The sequence below is a fragment of the Brassica rapa genome, chromosome A09, assembly GCF_000309985.2.
Source record: "Brassica rapa cultivar Chiifu-401-42 chromosome A09, CAAS_Brap_v3.01, whole genome shotgun sequence".
NCBI classification, from domain to species: domain Eukaryota; kingdom Viridiplantae; phylum Streptophyta; class Magnoliopsida; order Brassicales; family Brassicaceae; genus Brassica; species Brassica rapa.
In genome coordinates, this window is record NC_024803.2 from 12,757,388 (window position 1) to 12,774,495 (window position 17,108).

The window sequence follows — 17,108 nt, forward strand, 5'->3', positions numbered from 1 at the left end:
CATTTTGCATAGTGAATCCATATTTGAGTAACAATTATTGATTTTACGCATACGTATGATTAAGAGTGTCAAAATGGGTCAAATGGGTCAACCCAACCCAAAACCCAAATGGGTTTACTGTTAATGGGTCATGGGTCAACTCAACCCATTTATTAAATAGGTTAGGCTGACCCATGACCCATTAAATTAAATAGGTTAGATGGGTTAATGGTTGACTCATCGACCCAATATCTTTATAATAAATTATTTTTGTGGTTTACGCTGAAAATAGTATTTTTGCGGGAAAGTGAATTTTCCCAATTTTGACGGGAAAATAGGTTTTTGTGGTTTTGGCGGGAAAATGCGTTTTTTGCGGTTTTGGTGGGAAAATGCATTTTTGCGGTTTTGGCGGAAAAATGCGATTTTGCGGTTTTAGCGGGGAAATGGGTTTTTGCGGTTTTGGCGGGAAAATGCGTTTTTGCGGTTTTGGTGAAAAAATGCGTTTTTGCGATTTTGGCGGGAAAATGGGTTTTTGCGGTTTTGGCGGGAAAATGCGTTTTTGCGGTTTTGGCGGGAAAATGCGTTTTTGCGGTTTTGGTGAAAAAATGCGTTTTTGCGATTTTGGCGGGAAAATGGGTTTTTGCGGTTTTGGCGGGAAAATGCGTTTTTGCGGTTTTGGCGGGAAAATGCGTTTTTGCGGTTTTGGCGGGAAAATGTGTTTTTGCGGTTTTGGCGGGAAAATGTGATTTTGCGGTTTTGGCGGGAAAATGGTTTTTTTGCGGTTTTGGCGAGAAAATGCGTTTTTGCGGTTTTGGCGGAAAAATGTGTTTAATGCGATTTTGGCGGGAAAATGGGTTTTTGCGGTTTTGGCGGAAAAATGCGTTTTTGCGGTTTCGGCGGGAAAATACGTTTTTGCGGTTTTGGCGGGAAAACACGTTTTTTCGGTTTTGGCGGGAAAATGGGTTTTTGCGGTTTTTGCGGGAAAATGCGTTTTTGCGGTTTTGGCGGAAAAATGTGTTATTGCAGGAAAATTGGTTTTTCAGTTTTGGCGGAAAATTGCGTTTTTGCGGGAAAACGAGTTTTGTAGTTTTGGCGGGAAAACTTGTTTTGTAGTTTTGGCGAAAAATGTATTTTGCGGTTTTGGCGGGAAACGCATTTTACCACCGAATAAATAATTAGATTTTAGAGAAACTCATGATTTTCCAATTTTATCAAACCTTAAAATTGAGTTTACTCATGATTTTTTTTAATTGAAAACAAAATGGGTCATAGTTGACCCAACCCAATAAACCCATTAACTTGTTAACCCATTAACTTGTTAACCCATTAACTTGTTAACCTATTAACCTGTCAACTCATTAACCTTTTAACACATTAACCCATTGGATCAAAAATAAACAGTTCATTTGGGTTAATGGGTCAAATTGGGTTGGGTCAACCCATGGGTCATGACCCATTTTGACACCCAATAAGTGATGTTCTCACTATTTTAAATAAAATTAATATCATTTGATATTTGTGACCGGTTACAAAATATTTTGTTTTTTTTTTCATTTTCTTATTTTTTATGCAAAAGCCTTAAACACCACCTAAATTGATAGAGGGAGTAATTAATAAAAGAGAATATAAATCATATCATATGTAGACTTACACGAAAGTCTTCTGACAGACAGATCTGGAAAAAATTGATTTCTTAGCTTTAACCAGTGAGATAACTTGTTTATCTTCTCCAACCACGCAATACTTCACCACCAAAGCAACCTAGTTGTTAATGACCACGAATCATGAGCTTGAATGGTTCTATGAACTTTAAAAATTGTAAAATCAAAATCTTGGGGTTTCTGGATGAATATAAAGAGAAAGTGAAACAGATGTTGTTTTAGTTCATCAGAAATGAGATCGAAGGAATCCGATTTTTAGGACATTAAAAGCTTTAAATTAGTTGTTCATAGTGGTGGGTTTATTGGTGGCATTGTTTTCTTCAGTTATTTACAATAATGCCATTGTTTTAAAAATAGGATTAACTCATCAGTAAACACATAAAAGTTTTTAATAAATTGTGTAAGGGTCAAAAATATTAATTCGATCAAGAATATAAATTTTATTTTTTTATATGATATTTCTTAAATAATTTTCATATAAATTCACAATGCCACATGACTTATCCTAGTATTTTTCATATTAATTCGATCAAGAATATAAATTTTATTTTTTATATGATATTTCTTAAATAATTTTCATATAAATTCATACAAATGAGATCGAAGGAGTCCGATTTTTAGGACATTAAGAGCTTTAAATTAGTTGTTCATAGTGGTGGGTTTATTGGTGGCATTGTTTTCTTTAATTATTTACAATAATGCCATTGTTTTAAAAATAGGATTAACTCATCAGTAAACACATAAAAGTTTTTAATAAATTGTGTAAGGGTCAAAAATATTAATTCGATCAAGAATATAAATTTTATTTTTTTATATGATATTTCTTAAATAATTTTCATATAAATTCACAATACGCAGGACTTATCCTAGTATTTATTTACGATGAAAACACATAGTTCAGTTACCTAAACGCTGTTTGTATCTGGATTCGGTAGTTATAAATGATAGTATATGTGTGTAATGAAGTAATGAACTCTTCTGCTAGCATTTGCACTAAGGAAAACCTAGGTTATAGAATAAGTTTGCTACGTGGAACTTTTCATATGACTCAATGATAAAACTTAAAAGTATTGTGTTTCCATTTAAAAAGAAGTAGATTATCATCGGCGCCATTCAAAAATTTATTATTTAGTTATTAGAAAATAAGAGTTTGAATGGTAATCAAGGGAATAAAGAGGAACACTATATTCCTTAACGTTCCTTAAAAACATTACCATTCATGAGAAATATTTTTTCTAGAATTATAATGCAGATTTTTTCCTTGTTAATTTTGATAAGGAACCCTCATTCCTCATCATTCAATTTTTTTTTATTCTTATTCATTTTTTTTCATATTCATTTTAAATATTTTTTCGATGGTTACCAGTCACATCCTCAGATAATAAATCATTTGTGAACAAGATATAAGTTTTATTTTGTAATTTCAAATATATTAAGCATTTGATATCAAGATTTGTTAGCTTAATAATGATATATAAACAGATTTTATAAGACGACTACTAAATTACAATACATCCAGGTCTGGGGTTCGAATCCCAGACTATGCAATTTATTGCAGATTACAGGAAATCCAGGTTTCAAGTCCCGGAGAGAGCGGTTTATTAAACAATTATGCATACTACAGAGGAAAGACTTGCAAGGGATCTTCAACATGGTGCAAATAAATCTGGCCAAGCTTAGATCTTCATAGGACGGCTCAGGTGATGCAGTTAGGCGTAAGTCTTCATAAGGCAGGTAGTATTGTCGGTTGTCGAATCGTTTATGTAATATTTCCTATATCATAATTGTAAGATCATAATAAATCAGTGTTAAAAAAAAATTACAATACATTGTTCTTTATGAGATAATTTGTTTTAAGTTTAATGAATTGAGTAAAAACTAAATCAGAGTTAAAAAAAATATTTTTATAAATCCAAGGAGCTGATTATAATTATGAACAAGTATTAACTGGAATAAACAATGGGTATTTGAGTTTACTTTAAAACTTTTGAAACGAAAATAAAACTTAAAGTTGTATCTAAATAATTATAGAATATTTCCTATATTATTTGGTATAAATATACAGATTCCATTTAAATAATATGGAATATTTCTCATAATATTTATGGACTATTTCTGATTCATGGTGGGATAAGCAAGTAAATTTTCTTTTTTGATTAATATTATTTTTGGGTAACAATTAACTCCTATCCATATAAATATCATATAGTCTCTTCATTAAACAGACACGTATAAACTCATATCTTAGACTTTATCACCTCTATTCAGATCCCCAACTCTCAAAGTTTTCAAAAATGGTTAGTTAATTTGTGAGGAAGCACGTGTAAAAAGCATATGCATATAATTTTACACATTCGTTTGACAAAAGAAAAAGTTGTACACCTTCATAAACATGTATTGATTCTATATATAATTCTTCTAAACTTTAATATATTTCATTATTTGCAGGAAGAATTGAGATTCCAATATGGAGTTACTGGTGGAGAAGCCAAGAAGAAAGCTTTAGCTTATATCTACAAGTGTAAAGGTACACTACCACAATTTAGTAGTATGTTTGAGCCAAACAAATATATACTAACGAATTTCTCCTTTTTAGGAGTTAGGGATGTATCATTAGAAAATTGCATACTTATCGTCCGTGGAGAAGGACTAGATGAGGATAAAATGAGGAGGAAGATGGATAAGATTCTTTCATCCAACCCAGGGTGCCTATCGTGTTTTAGTTCCAGTGGATGATGTTGATCTCATATTTCTACAAGTATTTGAATTTTAACTTATAAGTTTGTGCTTTTTACTTGTGTCTTCATGTTTAAAAAATTATACTGAATTCCTTTACTGGAAGTTTTTGGTTCTTGTATTTTAATTGATTTAAAAATCTTATAAGTTATTGTTGTCAAAAAAAAAAAAGCTAAATAAAATCTAGTGTTATTGGTTCTATGATTTTAAAATTCGTATTGAAATCAAGTGTTATAAGTTTTATGTTATATAAATTCTAATTCAAATAAAGTGTTATTCAATCATACGATTTATTAATAGATTTGATTTCATAATGGATATGAATGAATTTGTATAAATTTTTTTGTTAAAACTAAAAAGACTCAAATCCGAGAAAAAATCTACGGATTTGAAAATACTAATCCGAAATTTTTTGAAAACCTGTATATTTTAAATTTTGAAAATCTGTATATTTTACCAGGATTTATTAAATAATATTATATTTAATGTGAAAATGATATTTTTACTAACATGTATATTGTATATTTACTTATCATTTATTTTACTATATATTTCTAAATATTATTTAATGTAGTTTTTCTATTTCTTATATTGTATATATATATATATATTATATTTACTTATCTAATATTATGATAGATTTTTAAAGTAACATTTATATTTCTTATAATGTATATTTACTTATTATTTATTTTACTATTCATTTTTCAGATAGATGTTTAATTTGGTTTTTCCATTTTTTATATTGTATATTTACTTATTGTCTAAATTAGTTTTTCCATTTCTGATATTGTATATTTACTTATTAATTATTTTTTCTTATGTTGTATATTTACCCATTCTATTTTTTTGTCTTTATATCAAATGATAATATTACATTAGATGTTTAGTGTAATATTTATATTTCCTATGTTATATATTTAATTAATGTTAATTTTTATATTGTATATTTATTTATTCTAATATTACGATAGATGTTTAATGTAATATTTATATTTCTTATATTGTATATTTCCTTATGATTTATATTTTCCTATCTGTAATATATATATATATATATATATATTTATTTATATTGTATATTTACTTATTATTTATTTTACTTTACATTTTTCAGATAGATGTTTAATGGAGATTTTCTATTTCTTATATTTTATATTTACTTATTATTTATTTTTATTCTAATATTATGATATATGTTTTTTTTTTTTTTTTTTTGATCAAATAATTATGATATATGTTTAATGTTTATTTTTTATATTCTATATTTACTTATTACTTATTTTAGTATAAATTTCAAATAGATGTCTAATTCAGTTTTTCCATTTCTCATATTGTATATTTACTTATTGATTATTGTTTCTTATGTTGTAGATTTATTTATTCTATTTTTTTGCTTTTATATCAAATAATAATATTATATCAGATGTTTAGTGTAATATTTATATTTCTTATATTATAAATTTACTTAATGTTTAGCTTTTCTTATATTGTATATTTATTTATTCTAATATTACGATAAATATATAATATAATATATATATTTCTTATATTGTATATTTAATTATTATTTATTTTATTAAATATATTTCAGAGTGTTTTTTAATTTTTTTTCATTTATTAATTTTATATTTACTTTTTTTTCTTATATTGTATATTTACTTATTATATTTTCTTGCTTTTAAATGAGATAGTAATATTATGATATATGTTTAATGTAATATTTTTTATTTCATATATTGTATGTTTGTTTCCCTTATACTGTATATTTTGATATAAAAATATTTGAAATAATAAAAAGGTAAACTTGTTCATTTTTCAGATTTATGTTTAATCTAGTTTTTCTATTTCTTATATTGTATATTTACTTATTGTTTATTTTTTCTTATGTAGTATAATTACTTATTCTAATTTTTTGATTTTATATCAAAATTTTAATATTACGATAGATGTCTAATGTAATATTTCTATTCCTCATATTATATATTTACTTATTATTTATTTTATTATACATTTTCAGATAAATTTTTTAATGTAGTTTTTCTTTTTCTTATATTGTATATTTTCTTATTGTTTATTTTTCTTTATATGTATATTTACTTTTGATTATTTTTTATTTTTTGGTAATAATGTCACATGTCATCTTTTTTTTCGCTGATGTGGACGCTCTATGGAGTCTCAAAATATTACTTATTATATTTCCATGCTTTTATATGAGGTAATAATATTATCATATATGTTTAATGTAATATTGATATTTCTTATATTGTATGCTTGTTTTGTTATATTGTATATTTATTATTATTATTTTTATGTAGTATAATTACTTATTCTAATTGTTTTGATTTTATATCAAAATTGTAATATTACGATAGATGTTGAATGTAATATTTCTATTTCTTATATTGTATATTTACTTATTATTTATTTTATCATATATTTTCAGATTAATTTCTTAATGTAGTTTTTCTATTTTTATATGTGTGTATTTACTTATTACTTAATTTTTCTTTATATGTATACTTACTTTTAATTATTTTTTATTTATATGGTAATAATGGCACATGTTATCTTTCGGAGAAGTTTTTCGCTGTTGTGAAAATTTTCTGAAAGCACAATAAATTCATCTAGCCTACATGACAAAACGTGATCTTTAATTATGGAGTATACCATGACAATGAAATCTATTCGTATTATATCTAAGATTACTAAAACTATTCAAGTTAATATTATTATGGCAAGTATCAGTTATAAAAAGATATGCTGCGATTTTTTTATCAAATAATTTTTATCTTTACTTAAAAACTAATAAATAAAATTAATATAATTTTATTCGGATACAAAAATATTTAACGAAAATAAAAATACTAAAAGCTAACTAATATTTTTAATATGTGATTATATTATTACAAATTATGCTTGATGTTTTTAAATGTTAAAAGTTTTGTAGGTTATTCTATGAGACATACAAAATAAATTGAACAAAAATAGCTGATCATTTTTATTATATATTAAAATAAGCAATAATCAATGTGGGACAAATTAAAAAGATTAATTATACCTCCTTTCAATTTTAAATCTTTTTAAAATAAACATAATTGGTTATTCTATTTTGATTTTTGTTTAATTAAATCCATATGAACATATTATTACAATATTGGATTCATATCGATTACTCATTGGTTCAACCAGCTAGCCTAAGACTTTAGCGATTTTTTGTGGGTTTTATCGGGTTTTTAAATAATTGATATTTCTTAAAATCCAAACCGAATTATATATCGGATCTAGAGTTGTCAAAATGGGTAAACCAACCCAAACCAAACCATATCCAAATAAATCCAGTCTTCTATTGGTTATGGTTCAACCCAAACCATTTACCTAATGGTTTGGTTTAGTCTCTAATTCATTTAGATTAATGAGTTAGTGGTTTTAATGAGTTGACTCACTATTATATAGTGACAATATTAACCAACAATACCATAACTCATATAACCTTTTTTGTTCTCTATAATTTATAAATTAAAAATCATAAAATTTAATACAATGGAGAAAATTGTATAAAATGCATGTTTCACAATAATATTTTCATATTCTCAGCAGTTTCATGAAATTAAAAACTAAAGCATAGATTTATAAAAGACTCTTAAGACTCTCCTCTTCGTCACCAACGTAAAAGCTTTCGAATCTCTTCGTATTGACAGAACCAATCTCTTCCTTACAAGTGCCTGAAACATGAAATGAGCTCAGAGTGAATCAACTTGCGAAAGCTCAGAAAAACTGTCTTTGACTGTTGTAAATAGGTACAAAGATCTGAGCACACAACTAAGATACTATCAGAAAACAACAAGGTAAGAAAAAAGATCATAGAAGCTAAAACGATGATTAAGTTTCACAATACACTAAGACCTGAAAACTAAAGCGATGATTAACTAAGTATCACAATACGCTCGAACACACCATAAAACACACAAACCAGCGGCAAACTACAAGTCTACAACAGTTCCATCAAACTCAATCTATCTATAAGCTAAAAAACAATACTTTGAGCGCTTGTAAGACCTCAAGTTTACAATGTTTGGATTGAAGGTTCTCAGTTCTCACCGGTGGAGGACGTCGAAGTTAATTACGGATTGGATTGAAGGTTCTCAGTTCTTTGGCTACTTCCAGATTCTTCTACTCCATTTGGGCTTGCTCGAATAGTAACCATCTCACCTTCACCATTATCTGCAATACATTTGTACTGTTAAATTCATCTCAATTCACAGCAAATAAATTATGCTAATCAACAGACAAAATACTTTTACCTTCATCATCAAGTAGGTAACCATGTATCCAAGAACGTGTACACAATAGAGCCTGAACATTACTAGGCAACAATCTACTTCGATACTTGCTTATAACCTGAGAACCAATACTAAACGAAGATTCAGAAGCCACTGTAGTTATAGGAATGCTAAGCACATCCATTGCCATATATGTCAGAGCGCCAAAACGATATCTATTTTCTTTCCAATACTGCAGAACATTCAAATTAGGATGGCTCCTCATATCTAACTTTGGATCCTCTAAGTACATATCCAAAGCTGACTTTCCTTCTTCCAAATAGTCTGGAACATCATCTAAATCGAACAGATCCTGTATCATTTAAAGAGAAGTAATCAAAGATCATTTGAAACGTAAATGAATCAACGAGCAAAATAAATAACTCAAACAGAACTTACATCTTGTACATCCAAGTTCCCTCTTCCTCTTTTAGCAACACGCGAGTCTACTCTTGTAGAGCTCACAACAGGAGTTAAAGGATACTTTTTCCTATACTCTTCAAAAAGCTTATAAAGCTTATCCTCTAAGTGTTTAATCTTTTCTTTCGAAGTGAAGGGATCAAGCTCATCATAACAACGCTTCAAAAGTCTAAATTTCATCCTAGGATAAAAGCTTATTGCTAGAACAACGCTATACTGTTCCCAATATTTATCAAATTTTATTCTCATCTTAGAAATCATCTCTCTAATGATGCTATCTTCATTGCTCCTATTCACTTCCAACAAACATTGGATCTTCCAAATATGCCCAAAGTACAAGTTAGATGTAGAATAACTTGTCCCTGACATTAGAGTGGTAATACAGTAAAAGGGCATCAAAATCTGGTGGATAAGCTTTGCTCTCTTCCACTCTTGACTCGAGGGACAATGTCTGTAGCTTTTATTAACCACTTTGAACCTATTTAAAGCACACTCATACTTCAAAGCCTTCTCAAGCATTAAATAAGTTGAATTCCATCTATGTTGAACATCCAAAGAGAAGACAGCTTCTTCATCACCTTCTGTACAATCAGAGAGTGCAATCCTTCTAGCTGTTGAAGCTTTGAAATACTTCACAGTATCTCGGATCTTAGACAACGCACCACTAATAACATCTAAACCATCATGTACTATAAGGTTTAGGATGTGAGCACAGCACCGCACGTGAAAAAATTCTCCTTTACACAAGAGATTATCATCCAAATTCAGCCTATCTTTCAAAATTTCTTGCATACAATCGTTAGCTGTGGCATTATCTAATGTCAAAGTGAACACTTTTCTCTCAATTCCCCACTCCTTCAAGCATTCATGAATTTTACTAGCTAAAACATCACCAGTGTGTGGAGGAAGCAAATCACAAAATGACAAAAATTTTCTCTGCAATACCCACTTTGCATCTACATAATGTGCAGTCAAGACTATATATCCATCTTCTGAGACTGAAGCAGTCCAACAGTCAGAGGTTAAACATATCCTACTAGGAATATTTTCTAACTCAAGACTTCAATTTTTGCTTCTCTTTCTCCTAAGTTTTAACCACGTCAGCTGCAGCAGTGTTCCTAGTATAGCACTTATAATCAGGGTTTAAATAACTAAGATAATCCCTAAGTTCTTCATATTCAACTGAACAGAAAGGAAAGTTATGCCTGATAATTACTCTACTGAATTTTTCCCTAGCAACTTTATCATCAATCTTCCTCTCTTTTCTTTCACCATCTAATCCAAGTGAGCATTTCTCAGAGTGACGTTTGAGGTTAGAAGTTCCACTAGTTCTAAGCCACAAGTAGTTTTTGGGGCACTTCTTACAATACGCTCTCTCTTGGCCATTCTCATCTTTTCCTATTGTAAAGTAGTCCCATGCATTTGATCTTCTAGCTCTTTTTGAATGAGAAGAACTTACAAGCATATATTGTGATGCACTTGATGATTGTCCACCATTAGGTCCACCACCAACACCAGTTGGAAAACATTCTTCATCATGTTCCATCACTTTTAGACACTGAAATAATGTAAAACGAAATCAGTTTAAGATACTCAAATATGTTAGTTCTCATCGACCAAATCATCAACTTTAAAACAAACAAAAAATCCTAAAAAGAACACTGCTCCTAAACCAGCATACAGAGCTAAAATCAGATAAAAGCAAGAAGAGAATCAGAGCTTTCTCTAAAAACAGAAGCTCTACGATACATAGTACACTATATTAGCTCTACGATATTAAAAACATCAACATAAGCTCTACGATACAAAAGCTCTACGATCACCTGAAAGAAACCCTTTGATGACGAGATGAGACTTCCGGATACCGCAGATGGAGATGAGATCGAGCCTCCTAGATGACGAGATGAGACCTTCGAGAGGGTCGCAGCCGAAGAGGGTGATCGAGAGGTTCACCGCCGAATAGGGTGATCGTGAGGTTTGCCGCCGAATAGGGTGATCGTGAGGTTCGCCGCCGAATAGGGTGATCGAGAGGTTCGCCGCCGAAGCTTAACAAGAGGGTCGCAGGGGAAGAAGGTGAAATCGCCGGAGCTTTCGCCGAAAGGAGAGAACGATGGAGAAGACCTTTTTTTTTTAATCGCACGAAGAAGAAAACTAATTGAATTAAAGAGGAATGGTTTGGTTTGGGTTATTCATTAACTCATATCAGTCCATCCCATTTTAAACCAACTCATTAAACCCATTTATCCATTATACCCAATTATCCAATAATATCCAATTTTTTTACTCATTAAAGTCTATGGATTGGTTTGGTTTGGATTGATCCACTAATTTATACCCATGTCTAGGTGGCAATGGCATTATTGTAAATAATTGAAGAAAATGAAGATGAGAGAGTAAAAACTTATTTTCGAAAAAAAAATTAAAAAAAAATGATATTTTCATAAACAATCCGAACTTTTAGGGTGAATGTTGCAAATGAAAGTTCCAAAAATATCATGGGTTTGTTTTGTGTTTGACTTTGAGCTTTGAATCATATTTGAAAGAAATCATGATTATTTCTCGTAATATGTTATATTTTAAATATTCAATTTTCTTTTTTTGAGAATAGAGACCTATCTAAAACTATTTTAAAATACATATCGGTGATTTATCATATTTTTTTTGAATAAGTTATCCATTTAATACTCAATGTTATTTAATATTGATAACATAACATTTTTATTGTTTTTATTGGTTGATTATTTTTGAAATAGAAAGCTGTAGAAGTCAATAATTTTTTCCATTTTGTTAATATATAATAGATTAATAGATAACAACAACATTAACAACCACACATAAAGTAAAGAGAGAGTAAATTATAAAAAAGACAGTTAATTTTCGATTGTTACATTGTTGTGCGGCTGCCCCCTGCAGTAATCATACAATACTATCACGCAACATATTGACTTTTGCAGCAATTATACGACATGATGTTTGTGATCGTTACAGGCTTACATCTATGATCTATCTGAATACTTCAAATATTTGCTATACGTTAACTTTAATTGTTTGATTAATGTTGATCTGGAGTATATACCCTGGTGCAAATAATAAAAATACAAAATACGTATGAATACAAGGCCTCAACTTCTTTTAGAGGGAAGCTTGTTACTTGGATTAGTTTGACCCACCAAAATATAGCTCTAATCAATAAATTTGACCGCTGACATAACTTGCAAACATATCTAATTTGTATATATATTTTACACATTTCGCTTTTTATTCCTTTTGTGGTCTTTTTTCTATTATCAAAGTGGTCGCTTTATTTATTTAATAAAAATAGCTGACTTTTATAGAAAATGATGTTTTTATTAATATAATACTATCGCAAGGTATACAATAGAAAACAAATAAGTTGGACTTATCCAATTTACATATATTTAACACATTTCGCTTTTTATTTATTTGTGATCTTTTTTTAATCAAACTGGTCTCTTTATTTATTTAATAAAATAGCTGACTTTTATAGAAAATGAAGTTTCTATTAATATAATACTATCGTACGGTGTACAATAGAAGACAAATAACGTGGACTTTGTAGTACGGAGATACGTGATAGGTTTTATAACAACTTTTGTTTTTGGGGTGAAAGGTTATACAATAGCGTGGTAAAGAAAAGAAAAGAAAATAAAATTGTAACATGATTCTCATGAAATTTTCTTTTAACGAAAGTCAACTCGTTCTTTGAGAAATAAAATCGAATACGATTTGGTAGAAAAAGCGCACGCACACACAATGAGACTAGCTGGTAGGCGTTCTGTAATTTGTACAGTAAGTTAATGTAAATTATTATGTATAATATTATTGGGTTGTTTGGAAAGTAGCATTAATTGGATTAAATTTCCTTTTAAGATCAAATTAAAATAGATAAAAATTAAAAATCATTAACCAATAAAATTGTAACATTTTTTTTCTAAACTCTTACCTATCTTAATTGACATTTTAATATGTATACAGGATAATAAGACGAACAAATGAAGAAAAAAAGGGCGAAGGGGGGGGGGGGGGGGGGGGGGTACATAAATATATAGGATCATGTCCAATTTTTCTAGAGAAAACTGTCAATAAAATCCAAAACTTACAAATTAAAGCCAACAAACTTTCAATTCGTGTTTGAACCAAAAAAATACTCAAACTTTTAAATGTTGGCCATTATAACTCTTATTTTGTGTTGATTCGACTACTTTAGAAACTATTAAACCGTAAATATCTGTTAATTTGCTAATCGACATCGTTTTAAATACTACTTAAAAATTCTTATTTGACACTAATACATTATTCTCTCAGCCTCATTATCATTCTCATTAGTCTCACTATCATTTTCATTATCACCTTCTTTACCGACTTGATTATGTTGTTCAATCGTAGTTTTCCTAACACTTTCATCTTAAGATCTCTCACTACGACGAAACCGAAGTAACCCCAGCGTCCTAGCCATCCTTTGCATTATCTATGGTTCTGGGATTTGGATATTAGAATATTGAGATATTAGAAAATTAGAAAATTTAGATTTCACGAAAGAAGAGATGATTTAAATGTTTATAGATGTAAAACAACATAATTTCATTAGTGTTTAATCAGTTTTTAGAATGACGTCGTTTAGTGAAAGACGTTTACGGGTTTAACAGTTGAGTTTCTAGATTTCTAAAATGGTCTAGTCAACAAAAACTGAGACTTAAAATGATCAATATTTGAAAGTTGGATTATTTTTTGGTTCAACATGAGTTCAAAGTTTTGTTTGGCTTTAATTTGAAAGTTCAAAATTTTTATGGCTGTTTTCTCAAATTTTCTATGGTATTTTGTGAATTGTAATTTTTATGGTAATAGATACTGAATTCCCTATATTTGATTTGTCGGGCCGAACATAGATGCGTCCTTCACTGTAAATCACATAGACGTGTCAATGATACAATGACACTAATAAATTAATCTCTTATATATTAATTTTGAAGCATTACAACATATTTTCGTAGACACATATCTATCACTAGGATAATTCTTAGAATCTTTAGAAAAATAAGTTGGTTCATATAAATATATATTATGTTTTTTTGTTAAACCAACTATCAAATTGATTAGTAGTGTACAAAATAATATTCTTAATTTCTTCCTTAAATAAAAAATACTGAATTACCTAATATGATTAACATATATGTGACAATTAATAATTATAAATAATACATATTTGATAACAATTTTTTGTATCCTCTCTTTTTTTTTAAATTTTATATTATTAAAAGAAATTAAAAATCACATTAAGCATATAATTAAAAAAGTTAGATATTTTTTTTCTATACGTTATATTTTGAATTTTGTAAAACGACTATAAATTACTAAAAATGGAAAAATTCCCACGTTGAAAACATTGTGATCAATGGTTTAACTTATTTTTGTTCAAGCAAAATACAAATGATCATAAATCGTATGAATATGAAGTCTCATTAATAGATATTTATATTATATATATAATTTAAATATATACTATATAATATATATAAATATGTTAGTTTTAAAATTTGCATTAAAAATTATTAAGATTTTAATATTTTAATTTTATATGATATAAAGTAAATAAAATGATTGATTTTTATTTATTTACCAAAAACATGATTGTAAATAAAAAAATGTATTTGTTTTGATTTATGTGTTTACTCTAATGTATATACTTTTATATAAACAAGTTATTTTTTAAACATGTGGTTTCTAATATGTTATTTGATCCTGATAATCCCAAAAATATACTTATTCAAATCGAAGAAATTTTTTAATATCAGAAGCACTAAATATATATATAATTTCATTTAGATTAATAATTGTATGTAGTTTGAGCAAAAAAAAAAAACTGTTTCACAATGTAAGTAGTTTACATATTTCAATGCAATTTTTTTAATTTATTAGATATTTGTGACCATTGAAATAATGTTAGATTTTTTATAATTAGTTAAATTTATTGATTAAATGATACTTTTTTTAAATAACAATTTTCTTATTTTTTAGCGGTTTTAAGTAAAACTACTTATATTTTAAAACAGAGTGAGTATTTTATTCAGATTAAATATTTTAGTCTTAATTTTTTTTCCTAAAAAGGCTTTTAATGAAATATCTTTCGTCTAATATTTGTTTCTCTCTAATACTTTATTAATACTATTAAAAGAGAAGGAGTCTTAAAAAATCTACCTATTAAAGTTGTTTGGACCCTTTCATTTATCTCATTATTTTTTGGGTCCTACCTTAAATTTAGACTAACAATATGCTACCATATATTTCTCTAACAATAATTTATTCAGTTCCTTTATTTATGCAAATTTCACTCCTAAATCCTAATCACTACTATTACTATATTTACCATTTTGATTTTTAATCGTAAAAGCATTGAAACTAATATTTTACATTATCACTTTTATCATATAATATATGATTTAGAGCAAGATAAGTTACACGACATATATGTGTACATTCTAACTTCCTCTTTCCTTTATAATAAAGTAATCATATCATATATAAACTTTTCCACTAAAATCTTATATCATATACTAAATTTTCAAACGTCTACAGTTTGATAGATATTTTCATATTTAAAAACGAGTTTTCTGATTATTCAGGTTACCTTCACAAAAATGTAGAAATTCATTGGTTCTATTAAAGTTAACCCGACTTCACGATAGTAGTATTGATTATTCACGATTTTGAAAATGATTGGTTTAGATATTATACTTTAATATACTTTTCACTTAAAACGAATCAATACTATTAAAAGAGAAAATGTCTTAAAAAATCTAATATAAAATAGTTGTTAGAGTCATGTATAACTATTTTTTTTTGGTAATACCATTAATTATTTTAACCATACAATATTTTTAATATTTTTAATAGATCCTAATATTATTCTTTATGATACCTTTACTCAGAAAAATATTTCATCAACCATGTTTTTGTACAATAACATTAAAAATCTATATCAAACGGTTGTTGGACCTGATATGTACGTAATAGATCCACATATGTTCGGGTATTTAGGATCATAAAAAAATCAAATTATCTAAAAAATCTGAAAAATATTTGAAACTCCAAACAAATACCCAAAAAATTCAAATACCTAAAAATTCAATATCTTATTTAAAATCTGACACGATGAACTGAAAAATACCCAACTTTTTGTAATTTGAAAATTTAACTTGAATCAAAAACTAGATTCGTAAACCAAAAACTAAAAAAAAAATATCCATAATACCGGAAACATCTCCAAAATATCCAAATATACCCAATAAACACAACATATTTATGATCGGGTGTAGGGTAGGACCCGTACTCAAACAAAGACATACGGATCCTAAAAAATCCCAATAGGTTATCCTCTCTAGACCTGATCTAAACCTTTATTTTCGGGTCGGTTTGTTTTTTTGATCCGGATATAATTCTCATGCATAAGAGAAACTTACGTAAAAGTGTACATATAAAATCTCAAATAAACTAATTCATAGATTATTAAAAATTATATTTTTTGATATAATAAGACTTTGTATTATAATATAATCCAAAAACCCCGTGCTTTTCAAGCGCTGGTCAAAATCTAGTATAGCTATTATATTTGTAAGAATAAGATATATGTACTATTTATTATAAGTTTTATGGTTTATCATTTAATAAATCAAATAGTTCTTAGACCTCAAAAGCGGAGGTTAATAAAATAAATAATTTGTTTTTCTGTTCTAGAGTTAGATGATTTTTAACCGAATTGTTGAATATATACTAGACATACATTTATATTTCGAGCCTCCACTTATATATTATAACAGCTTGATATATTAGATTTGATCATTAACCTGTATATAGAGGTTGCCAGTGATTTTCTTCAAAAATTTGATTTTTAGATATGTATCTGGAGTAGAACTATTTTTTACAAATGTCCATCTTCTTAAATTGACACTTCGGTAATTCACTGAATTCCCAC